The sequence below is a fragment of the Triticum dicoccoides genome, chromosome 5B, assembly GCF_002162155.2.
Source record: "Triticum dicoccoides isolate Atlit2015 ecotype Zavitan chromosome 5B, WEW_v2.0, whole genome shotgun sequence".
NCBI classification, from domain to species: Eukaryota; Viridiplantae; Streptophyta; class Magnoliopsida; order Poales; family Poaceae; genus Triticum; species Triticum dicoccoides.
Genome location: NC_041389.1, coordinates 166,243,779 through 166,257,330, shown reverse-complemented (window position 1 = coordinate 166,257,330; position 13,552 = coordinate 166,243,779).

The window sequence follows — 13,552 nt, the reverse complement described above, 5'->3', positions numbered from 1 at the left end:
CTTTGAGGTCCTGAGAGCGGCAAATTCCTCATTGAAAGCTTTGTTAGGGGAACCAAAGATAATGTCATCAACATATAGTTGGCATACAAACAACTCTCCTTTGACATTCTTAGTAAAAAGAGTGGGGTCGATTTTCCCAATTTCAAACCCACGATCTTGCAACAACTCGGTAAGGTGCTCATACCACACACGTGGGGCTTATTTAAGGCCATAGAGTGCCTTGTCGAGTTGGTACACATGATTGGGGAAATACGGATCTTCGAACCCCGGGGGTTGTTTGACATACACCAACTCATTAATAGGACCATTAAGAAAAACACTCTTCACATCCATTTGTTGCAACTTGAAATTATGATGAGAAGCACAAGAAATCAACAAACAAATAGGTTCAAGGCGAGCAACGGGAGCAAAGGTTTCACTGTAGTCGATACCCTCGACTTGGGAGTAGCCTTGTGCCACCAAACGAGCCTTGTTGCGAACAATGATCCCATGAGCATCTTGCTTGTTCTTGAATATCCACTTGGTTCCAATGACATTATGATTCCCCGTCGGCCTTGGCACCAATCTCCACACTTGGTTGTGCTCAAAGTTGTTGAGTTCTTCATGCATGGCATTGAGCCAATCCGGATCCTCGAGCACCTCATATACCTTTTGGGGGTCGACACAAGAAACAAACGCGTGATGTTCACAATAGTTTGCTAATTGTCTATGAGTGCTTACCCCCTTTCTTAGGCTTCCAAGAACATTCTTCATGAGATGACCTTTGGTTGTGAGCTTGGATGCAATCTTAGCGGCACGACGCTCTAATTCCTCCTCAGGTGTGAGACGAGGATCGGAAACTTGATCATCTTGAGCGTCATCTTGAGCTTGTTCTTGATCTTGAGCTTGCTCTTGATCTTGAACTTGCTCGGAAGGGAGAACTCGACCTTGGGCATTACTTGGTGGATCACCACCATCTTGAGGTTGATCTTGCCCTTGATCTTGTTCACTTCGTTGAGGGCCTTCACTTTGTTCTTTGGAAGCGTGTGGGTCTTGGGTCGGTGATGGCTCCACTTGAGTGGAGCATTGTCCTTCTCCTTTGGCCACAAGGGGTTCCTCAATAGGTAGGATATGACCAACACCCATTATTCTTATGGCTTGGGGAGGAATTTCATCACCTACATCACAAGTACCACTTTGCTCCACTTGGGAGCCGTTATTCTCATCAAACTCCATGTTACACGTCTCCTCAATGAGCCCCGTGGGCTTGTTGAGGACACGGTAAGCATGAGAGTTTGTAGCATAACCAACAAATATGCCCTCATGAGCTCTAGCCTCAAATTTAGACAAACGAATACCTTTCTTGAGAATGAAACACTTACAACCGAACACCAGGAAGTACTTGAGGTTGGGCTTGTTACCGGTGAGTATTTCATAAGGAGTCTTGTTCAAGCCTTTGCGGAGATAGAGCCGATTGGATGCATGACACGCGGTGTTGATGGCTTTGGCCCAAATGTTGTAAGGAGACTTGAACTCCGCCATCATGGTCCTTGCCACATCCATCAACGCCCGATTCTTCCTCTCGGCAACACCATTTTGTTAAGGGGTGTATGGTGCGGAATATTGATGCTTGATCCCCTCCTCACTAAGAAACTCATCCAAGGTATAGTTCTTGAACTCGGTGCCATTGTCACTTCTTATTGTCAAGATCTTTGCATTGTGTTGACGTTGAGCTTCATTTGCAAAGTCGATGACAGTTTGTTGAGTTTCACTCTTCCTCTTGAAGAAATATACCCAAGTGTACCTTGAGTAATAATCGACAATCACCAAGAAATACTTTCTACCCCCAGGACTATCAAAGGATGGAGGCCCAAAGAGATCCATGTGAAGGAGCTCCATGGGTCTCTTTGAGTAGATGATAGTCGTGGGAGGGTGAGCCTTCTCATGTAACTTTCCTTCGATACAAGCACCGCAAGCACGATCTTTGGCAAAGCTAACATTTGTTAGTCCACAGACATGGTCCCCCTTGAGAAGACTTTGCAAAGATCTCATATTAACATGGGCTAAACAGCGATGCCAAAGCCACCCCACATCAACTTTAGCCATTAGGCATGTCGCGATCTTAGTGGGTCACTCCAAAAAGTTAATCACATAAAGACCGTTCTCGACATGCCCAACAAAAGCTACTTTAAGAGTCTTGATCCACAAGAGGGCCACGGTATCAATATCAAAGATTGTGGCAAAACCCATGAGTGCAAGTGGACGAACGGAAAGTAAATTATATGCAAGGTACTCAACAAGCATGACTTTCTCGATCGTGAGATCATGAGAAATGACAACCTTGCCAAGACCTAATACCTTAGAAGACGAGGCATCACCCCACTCGACATTGGTGGGCATAGACGGGATCTTTTGCACGTCCACCACCAAGTCCTTGCTTCCGGTCATATGATTTGTGGCTCCACTATCGAGCAACCATGATCCCCCACCGGAAGCAAACACCTACAAGAGATCAATGCTTGGTTTTAGGTACTCATTTTGTTATGGGTCCTTTGATGCTAGTAACAATGGTATTAGGAACCCAAATAGACCATTCAATGTACTCATAAGGAGAACCAACAAATTTAGCATAAACATGCCCATCACTAGCACGACACAACACATAAGAAGGGTTAAAGTCGCCGGCTTTGTTTGGAACGGGTGGCATTACCCTTAGAAGCACCCTCTCCCTCTGAAAGTGCAACTATCCCTGGATGGTTTTGGTAATTCTTAACAACATATAGCTCATTGAGCTAATGCTATTTCAAGATAAATATTTCAGGAAAGCTCAATGTTTGGCATGGCATGGATGAGAAACGTGGACCCCTCAAAATGCTAAGGACAAAAGGATTGGCTCAAGCTCAAAGCACAAGACTCTACATTTTTCATTTTAGTGATCCAATATCACATTGAGTCCATAGGAAAAGCCAATACTATCAAGAGGGGGTGATGTGTTGCTTAATGAGTTTGTTACTCAAAGTGCTTAGTGACATGCTCCAAAAACCCTCAACTACTTTCTCTCATCCACATATGTCCCAAACCAAAAGTCAAACTCGGACCCACCGAAACTTTCTATCCGGCGCCACCGATTTCAGTTGACATAGCCACTTCCAGAAACCCTAATATTTTCGGTCTCACTGATAGGGATCTCGGTCTCGCTGAGACGGGATTATAATCTCTCTGTTTCCCTTCGTAACGTTTCGGTCAAACCGAGATGAGCGATCGGTCCCACCGAGATTGCAATGCAAACTCTCTATTTCCCTTTCATAACCTTTCGGTCCAACCGAGATGAGCGAATCGGTCCCACCGAGTTTGCCTGACCAACTCTCTGTTTGTCTATTACCAAAATCGGTCTCACCGAGTTTGTGTGATCAGTCTCACCGAGATTACGTTATGCCCTAACCCTAACGATATCAGTCCCACTGAGTTGACATGTTGGTCCCACCGAAATGCCTAACGGTCACATTATGAACTAAATCGGTCTGACCGAGTTTCACAATTCGGTCCCACCGAGTTTAGTAAATTGTGTGTAACGGTTAGATTTTCTGTGGAGGCTATATATACCCCTCCACCCACTCTTCATTCGTGGAGAGAGCCATCAGAACATGCCTACACCTCCAACATACATTTTCTAAGAGAGAACCACCTACACTTGTGTTGAGGTCAAGATATTCCGTTCCAACAACATAAATCTTGATCTCTAGAGAGAGTTGAGTGTTGGGGAGACTATCATTTGAAGCACAAGAGCAAGGAGTTCATCATCTTTCCAACATTTGTTACCTCTTGGAGAGTGGTGTCTCCTAGATTGGTTACGTGTCACTTGGGAGCCTCCGTCAAGATTGTGGAGTTGAACCAAGGAGTTTGTAAGGGCAAGGAGATCGCCTACTTCGTGAAGATTTACCCGAGTGAGGCAAGTCCTTCATTGTAACGCCCTCGATGCGGCTATAGCTCCCACGTGTCGAGGCACGACTTAGAGGCATAACCGCATTGAAAGCAATGTCGCAAGTGAGGCAATCATTACAACATCCCATGTAATATATAATAAAAGGGGGAGATAACATAGTTGGCTTACACTCGCCACGTCACATCAGAGTGCATAAATAACATCCATCAAACAAACACTCATGGCCCGACTACGACGCCAAAATAGAAAATAACCCAACATGCGACAAGGTCCTGAATCGATAACCCCAACCAGGCACCACTACTGATCATCGGGAAAGGAAACATAATAACGCTGAGAGTCCTCGTCGAACTCCCACTTGAGCTCGTACTCGTCACCTGGAGCGAAATCACCTGGACCTGCATCTGGAGTTGTAGTATCTGTGAGCCACAGGGACTCAGCAATCTCACACCCACGCGATCAAAACTATTTGAGCTCATAGGAATGGATAAGGCAAATATATGTGGAGCTGCAGCAAGCGACTAGCATATGTGGTGGCTAACTTATACGCAAAAGAGAGCGAGAAGAGAAGGCAAAGCACGGTCGATACAAATATGATCAAGAAGTGATCCTATAGCAACCTACGTCAAGCATAACTCCAACACCGTGTTCACTTCCCGGACTCCGCCGAGAAGAGACCATCACGGTTACACACGCGATTGATGTATTTTAAATAAGGTCAACTTCGGGTTTTCTACAACCGGACGTTAACAAATTCCCATCTGCCCATAACCGCGGGCACGGCTTTCGAAAGTTCAATCCCTACAGGGGAGTCCCAACTTAGCCCATGACAAGCTCTCACGGTCAACGAAGGAATAGACCTCCACCCGAGACATTCCGATCAGACTCGGTATCCCGGTACAACAAGACATTTCGACAGGGTAAAACTAAACCAGCAACACCGCCCGAATGTGCCGACAAATCCCGATAGGAGCTGCACATATCTCTTTCTCAGGGCACACTCAGATTTTCCTAGGTACGGGTAGGCCAGCCCAGAGTTGCCCCTGGTAGCCACCGGTAGCTGACAGGTGGACCAACACTCAGAGGAGCACTGGCCCGGGGGGGTAAAATAATGATGACCCTTGAGTCTGCAGAACCCAAGGGAAAGAAAAGGCTAGGTGGCAAATGGTAAAACCAATGTTGGGCATTGCTGGAAGAGCTTTACTTAAGACGAACTGTCAAGGGGTTCCCATAATAGCCCAACCGTGTAAGGAACGCAAAATCCGGGAACATAACACCGATATGACGGAAAACTAGGGCGGCAAGAGTGGAACAAAACACCAGGCATAAGGCCGAGCCTTCCACCCTTTACCAAGTATATAGATGCATTAATTAAGTAAGATATATGGTGATATCCCAACAAGTAAATAAAAGTTCCAACAAGGAACGGCTCCAATCTTCCACCTGCAACTAACAACGCTATAAGAAGGGCTGAGCAAAGCGGTAACATAGCCAATCAACGGTTTGCTAGGACAATGGTGGGTTAGGGGATCAACATGGCAATTGGGAGGCTGACAAGCAAAAGGTAGGCATCGTAGCAGTGGCAAAGCAAAAGAGCGAGCAAACTAGCATAGCAAAGATAGTAGTGATTTCGAGGGTATGATCATCTTGCCTGCACAGTTGTCAGAGTTGACTGGATCCTCGCAAGCAAACTCAACGGGCTCCTCGGTAGCGAACTCGTCTCCCAGCTCTACCCAACAAGACAAACAAGCAACAAGGATACAATCAACCACGGCAAGACCAAGCAATATGATGAAATGACGATATGCTATGCGGGATGCGATGCGGGATGCAAAATGCAAGATATGACAGAAAATGCATGAACCTGGCATCAACTTGGAAAACCAAGTGTGTCACTGGATAGAGGGGATGAAATCGCTTGAAAACGATATAAAGATCATTGGAATCGGAGCTACGGTTTGGAAATGGCGAGCGTTTTAAGATATGACACCGGTATGCGATTTACAGCAAGTAGGCATCTAAATGCAACGAAATGAACATGCTACAGCCACCAAACATGAAAACAAAATACATGGTAGTGATGTACACAAGATGGTTGACAAAACACTAGCACTGAGCCAAAGGCAAATTCATCCATTAAGAGGTTCAAACAAGCATGGCTAAAACGCAAATGCAAAACAGATTTCAGACTTAGTGAAATTAACACTAGTCTGAAATTTCAGATCACGATGCTCTCTTCGGAGCAGCAAAACAACATGATAGAAAACCTGAACATGACAAGTAAGAACATGGCATGGAGCTACTCAACAAGCTTAAAAAAACACCCAAAGTGACATGGGGCCAAAAGGGTTCACAAAATACTCTACCGAGCTCACGAACATAGCTCGAACACAATCAGTTTTCAGACTTAGTGAAAACTGAGACACGCTGAAATATAACTCACGAAGGCATGTAAACGAGCTCGATGCACTCACTACGGTGCAAGTCATGGCAAGGAAAGCATATAACCAGCAAGAAGGCACAAAGTGCTAGCTACACATGGCAAGAACGAAGGCATAGCATGCATGGAACACTAACGGTAGCATCGGCAAAATCGCAAACAAGTTGACGATCTGCCCGGATTAACAACGAAGCAAAAGTTGAGCTCGATTGAGTCAACCTAGAGCACTCCACATATGTAACCAAAGACATGGATGGATAGAGCATAACATAAATATCAAAACTCCCTTACTGATCATCCTCAAAAGAGGCACGGATCACTAGGAAACAAGCTGGACATATAGCATCACAAACTAAAATATCCCAGACTTAGTGAAAATCACTAAGTCTCTGAAATCAGCAATCTCAGGAACCTCTCTTCGCAAGCTTGCACAAGACAACACACACATCCTAAAAATGCATGGGTGGCACCTCTGGAAAGAAGACAAAATGCTTAACAATTCATCCCAAAGGGGCACAGGCATATCATGCACGAATTAAACATGGCAAAAATGACAAAAGTGCATGATGAACTAACGGATCTGCAATTTAACTCACGAAGCCTCCTTCTAACAGCATTTTGGGTATCAAGATGACCTCAAATGCAAATGATGCAATGGAATGAAATGATGTACATGTCGATACGAAGATTTTGATATATCATATGCCCAAAACGGAGCTACGGTTACGGAGATACGAGCAGTCAAAGAATGCATCATGGACTAGGGTTTGGGGAAAAAATCAACCTATGCCCAGATCCAGATCTGGATCGGCACGCTTCCCGAGGCGGCGCCGGAGACACTGTAGCAGCCGGAGTCGGAGCTCGCCGGAGACGCGGCCGCCGGTCGGGGAGGAGGCTGCCGGGGCGGCGCCGGCGTGGAGGCGGGCGGCGCGGTGCCGGTGCTCCCGGGCGGCGAGGGGAACCGCGGGCGGCGGCGCGGAGGCGGCGGTGGTCGTGGTCGGCCGCAGGGAAGAGGCGAGCGGCGGCGGGGAGGCGGCACGCGGCGGCGCCGGTCACCGGCGTCGGGGAAGGAGGCGGCGCAGGCATCAGGGTCGGGCGCGGGGGCGGCGGCGCGGAGACGGGCCGCGGGGGCCGGCCTCGGGCTCCCGGGCCTCGGCGGCGGCGATGTGGGCCTCGCCCACGTGGCGGCACCGGAGTGGTCGGGGGCGCCGGCGGACGTGTCCGGTCAGGCGGCGGACATGTCCGTCGGTGGCTGGGAGCTGTTTTTTTTAGCTAGGGTTTGAGACGAGGGGATCCGGGATTTGGAGGAGGGGGTCTATAAATAGACATAAGTGGAGCTAGGAGAGTCCAAATGAGATGCGGTTTTCGCCCACACGATCGTGATCGAACGCTCTAGGACATGGAGCAGAGTTTGGTGGGTTTTGGGCTAAATTTGGGGGGTGTTGGGCTGCAACACACACGAGGCCTTTCCGGTCCCTCGGTTAACCGTTGGAGTATCAAACGAAGTCCAAATGACCCGAAACTTGACAGGCGGTCTACCGGTAGTAAACCAAGGCCGCTTGGCAAGTCTCGGTCCAATCCGGAAATGTTTAAACCCCACACACGAAAGAAAGGTAGAAATGACCACCGGAGGAGAACGAAGCGCCGGAATGCAAAACGGACAACGGGGAAAAGGCTCGAATGCATGAGATGAACATGTATGCAAATGCCATGCACGTGATGACATGATAAGAGATGCACGAAAAAGAAAAACAACACGCGGAGACAACCCGAGAAATAAATATAACTTAGCGCCGGAGACGGCAAGAGTTGGATACAAATATGGAAAGTATATCTGGGGCGTTACAACACTCCACCACTACGAAAAGATCTCGTCCCGAGATCTAGGACTGAAAGAACTCCGGGTACTCAGAACGGAGGTGATCCTCGCGTTCCCAGGTGGCTTCACGGTCGGAATGGTGAGACCACTTAACTTTGAGAAATTTGATTGACTTGTTGCGAGTCTTGCGTTCAGTCTCTTCAAGAATAGCAACTGGGTGCTCACGATAAGAGAGATCTTCTTGGAGCTCAATGTCCTCGAAGTTGACGGTGCGGTCAGGAGTCTTGAAGCACTTTCGAAGCTGAGAGACATGGAACACATCATGAACATTTGCAAAGTTTGAAGGAAGCTCGAGTTGATAGGCGAGGTCGCCTCTCTTGCTGACAATCTTGAAAGGTCCCACGTATCTAGGGGCAAGCTTCCCTTTGATACCGAAGCGACGAGTACCTTTCATGGGAGAGACGCGGAGGTAAACATGATCTCTGATCTTGAAAACCAGATCACGGTGCTTACTATCATAGTAGCACTTCTGGCGGGATTGAGCTGCTTTGAGGTTATCGCGAATGACTTTGCACATTTCTTCTGCTTCTGTGATTAAGTCATTACCCAGCAGCTGACGTTCACCGGTTTCAGACCAGTTGAGAGGGGTACGGCACTTCCTGCCATAAAGAATTTCAAAAGGGGCCTTACCCGAACTTGCTTGAAAGCTGTTGTTGTAAGAGAATTCAGCATAAGGAAGACAATCCTCCCACTTCATGCCGAAGGAGATCACACAAGCCCTGAGCATATCTTCAAGAATTTGGTTGACACGCTCGACTTGACCGCTTGTTTGAGGATGGAAAGCTGTGCTGAAGCGGATGTTGGTGCCCATGGCTTTCTGAAAAGAATCCCAAAACTTGGAGGTAAAAATGCTGCCACGGTCTGAAGATATCACTTGAGGAATACCGTGCAGAGAGACAATGCGAGAGGTATAGAGTTCCGCCAATTGAGCTGCAGTGATCGACTCTTTGATAGGCAGAAAGTGAGCCACTTTGGTGAGCTTGTCGATGACAACAAATATAGCATCATTGCCACGCTTGGACTTTGGAAACCCAGTCACGAAGTCCATTTCAATGTGGTCAAACTTTCATTCTGGAATGGCAAGAGGTTGGAGGAGACCTGCTAGCCTTTGGTGTTCTGCCTTCACTCTTCTGCAGACATCACATTCATTCACGAATTGAGCGATCTCGCGCTTCATTCGAGTCCACCAATAAGCTTGCTTGAGATCCTGATACATCTTCGTACTACCAGGGTGGATGGAGAGGAGAGAGTTGTGAGCCTCGTTCATGATCACCTTACGAAGTTCACCTTTGGGCACAACAATTCGATCCTCGAAGAAGAGAGTGTCCTTGTCATCAAGTCGGTAGCACTTGTACTTGGACTGACTCTTTGCAATACCAATCTTCACCTTTTTCACCATAGCATCAAGGAGTTGGGCTTGGCGAATCTGGTCTTCTAAGGTAGGAGAGACTTGAAGGTTGGCGAGGAAACCTTGAGGAACAACTTGCAGATTAAGTTTGCGGAAAGCTTCACAAAGCTCGGGTTGATAAGGCTTGAGAATCAGACTGTTGCAATATGCTTTTCTGCTCAAAGCGTCAGCAATCACATTAGCCTTGCCTGGAGTATACTCGATACTCGGATTGTACTCTTGAATCATTTCGACCCAACGAGTCTGCCTGAGGTTGAGATTAGGCTGAGTGAAGATGTACTTGAGACTCTTGTGATCAGTGAAAATATCCACTTTCCTTCCCAATAGAAGATGTCTCCAAGTCAACAAAGCATGCACAACTGCCGCCAACTCGAGATCATGAGTGGGGTAGTTCTTCTCATTAGGTTTCAACTGGCGAGAGGTATAAGCAACAACTTTCTTCTCTTGCATCAGTACAGCACCGAGACCTTGGAGAGAGGCATCACAAAAGACCTCGTACGGCTTGGTTTCATCAGGCGGAGTCAGAACTGGAGCAGTGACCAATTTCTCTTTCAAAGAGTTGAAAGCAATATCACACTCCGGAGACCAAACGTACTTGACGTGCTTCTGAAGAAGATTTGAGAGAGGCTTGGCGATCTTAGAAAAGTTTTCAACGAATCTTCTGCAATAGCTTGCGAGACCGAGAAAACTGCGGAGTTGCTTAACATTCTGAGGAGGTTCCCAATTCACAATTGCAGACACCTTCTCAGGATTCACGGAAATGCCCTTGGCGGAGATGATATGACCCAGATAAAGAACCTCATCGAGCCAAAATTCACACTTGGAGAACTTGGCGTAGAACTGATGTTCCCTGAGCTTGTCAAGAACCAAACGCAAGTGCTTGGCATGATCTTTCTTGTTCTTCGAGAAAACCAGAATGTCGTCGAGATAGACCAGAACGAATTCATTGGTGTAGGGGTTGAAGATGAAGTTCATCATGCGAGAGAACGTCGGAGGAGCGTTGGCGAGGCCAAAAGACATGACGGTGTATTCATATGAACCAAAGCTTGTTCTGAACGCCGTCTTGGGAATATCTTGCTCACGAATACGAATCTGATGATAACCCATACGGAGATCAAGCTTGGAGAATACTTGAGCACCCTTGAGTTGTTCGAACAACTCATTGATGTTGGGAAGTGGGTATTTGTTCTTGATGGTCTTCTTGTTTACTGGACGGTAATCAACACAAAGTCGACTCGATCCATCCTTCTTCTTCACAAAAAGAACACCACAACCCCACGGAGAAGTACTAGGCCGAATGAGACCCAATCTTTCTTGCTCATCGAGTTGTTTCTTCAGCTCCTTCAACTCTTCAGGTCCGAGCTTGTAAGGACGTGTGCACACAGGTTCCGTGCCAGGCTCAAGTTCAATAACGAATTCAACTGGCCGGTGCGGAGGCATTCCTGGGAGCTCTTCTGGAAAGACGTCTTGATACTCAGAAACAACCGGAATCTGCGAAATAGCATCCAATTCACCCTTCTCATTGAGAGAAAACAACCGGATGGTATTATCCCGAGCGGCAAAGACAATGACATCCTCAGACGAATGAGTCAGTTGAATCTGCCTGGCTGCACAATCAAGCTGAGCTTTATGCTTAGAGAGCCAGTCCATCCCGAGAATAAGATCGATATCCGAGTTGCCAAGAACCGTAGGAGAAGCCAAGAACTTGTAGTCACCCAGAGTGATAGAAACATCCGGAACGATGGAGTTAGCCTGCATGCGCTTACTGGGAGAGACAACTTCTAAAGGACTAGGTAAAACTTGTGAGACCAATTCATGCCTATTTGTAAACGGTCTCGAGATGAAGCAATGCGATGCACCAGTGTCAAAAAGAACTTTTGCAGGAATATCATTAACAGAAAGGTTACCCATGATCACATCTGACGAGTCCTCTGCCTGAGCTGCATTCATCAAGTTGACCTTGGCGGACTTGGGGTTATGCTTGACCACAGCTGTACTTGCCGATCTGACAGGAGGAGGAGGAGGAAGACGCCTCTGGTTGGTACACTTGTTGGCATAGTGACCCTTCTGTTGGCACTTGTTGCACGTGACCTCTGAAAGCGGACGGTGATACGGAGCACTCGATCTTGGCGCTTGAGACGAAGACTTGTTCTGAAAGCCTGGGTTGGGTGGGTGGGAGAAACCACTGCCACCTTTGCTCTTCTGCTGATACGGCTGACGGAACGGAGGAGGAGGAAGCCAATACTTCTGCTGCTTGACCACTTGAGTAGAGGAAGATGGAGTAACATCTCTGGCACACTTCCTGGAAGCATCACACCTCATCTGAGCAGCCTCTTGCTTCAGTGCCATGTTGTAGAACTCATCTTATCTCAACGGCTCAAAGAGGACAAGAGCGAGCTGAATTTCCTCACGAAGACCACCCCTGAACTGATAGATCATGCTCTTCTCATCAGGAACATCCTGCTTGGCAAAACGGGCGAGCTTCTGGAACAACTTGTTGTAGTCATAGACAGACAAAGAGCCTTGCTTCAGATTGCGGAATTCCTGACGCTTACTCTCAACCACACTTTGAGGGATGTGATGAGCGCGGAAATCTTGACGAAAATCATTCCAAGTGATAACACGTCCACCTCTGGAATCCTTGTACTGCTGGAACCACTCTGCAGCCTGATCTTTGAGCTGGAAAGAAGCGAACTTGACGAAATCTTCAGGCCTGACGTTGCTACATTCAAAATGCTTGCCCAGATCCACTAGCCAATCGTCAGCATCGGTAGCCTCAACACAACCGCTGAACGTCTTTGGGCCATTAGCAAGGAACTGGTTCAGTGTAGCAAAGTGGTGCTGATTATGGCCTTGATTCCCTTGACTGCCTTGATTGCGCTCTTGGAGAATTTGCATGATCAACTGTGTGTTTGCATTAGTAGCGGCCATCACAGCTTGCCATGCTTCCGGAGGAGGCGGAGGTGGAGGCGGATCAGGATTCGGAGTCGTGCGCGTTGGAGGAGCCATCCTGAACAGGTTGACCACCATTAGCACACTGATAGACAACAATATAGAAGCTGAATCCAACGGAATGAAAATTGCAACATATAGTCTTCACATCCGAACAGAATGAACGAATGCATTTCTCTTGAAGTGGTCACATATCCATAAATTGAGAAGCCACGAAGAATTAAGGTAGAGAAACAATTCAACAAGGTACGGATCAAGAACGAATAATCGGTAAGAAAACCCAATCTCAACCAATATCCGTGGAAGAAGAACTAAAGCTACTAGAATTCCCACCTATGAAATTCCCGAACCTTTCGGGTTATGCAATCAGGTGTTGGGGATACAGGGGAAGCACAATATCTCACCCAAACTAGCAAATCCTACATCCAGCTGTATCCATCCTTCAACACATAACCAGGAAAGCTTCGGAAACCATCTACCTCAACCTTCGAAAAGCATCCGTTATACAAGTTATGGCGATACTCCCGAACTCCCGCCCCAGTACTGGGTGGCGTCGAGGTTATCTCACCAACGAACTGCATAAAAGAGATTTCCGATGTCGCGCACATATCTCAAGTATACCAGAATTGCAACGATAAAATTGTGACGACAACACCTCGGAGCTCAACTCCCCGGGACACTGCCACAACCCCTAAAGACAGGAGGCACCAAGAACAATGTTCTCGTCACAAAACCATCGGAACAAAACCAAGATACTCGCGTGATCCTAAAAATTTTTTTTTAGTGAAATTTGAGAAGAGAAGAGTCAAAACTCTACGTCAGGATGCCTTACCAGAGCGATGAGGAGACTGGGAAGTAAAAGAATTCCTAAGCTCTCCGATATATAATTCCTAAGGACTCAAAACATTTTTCTAGACACAACTCGGCTGCTAAAAACGATCAAGCAATGGG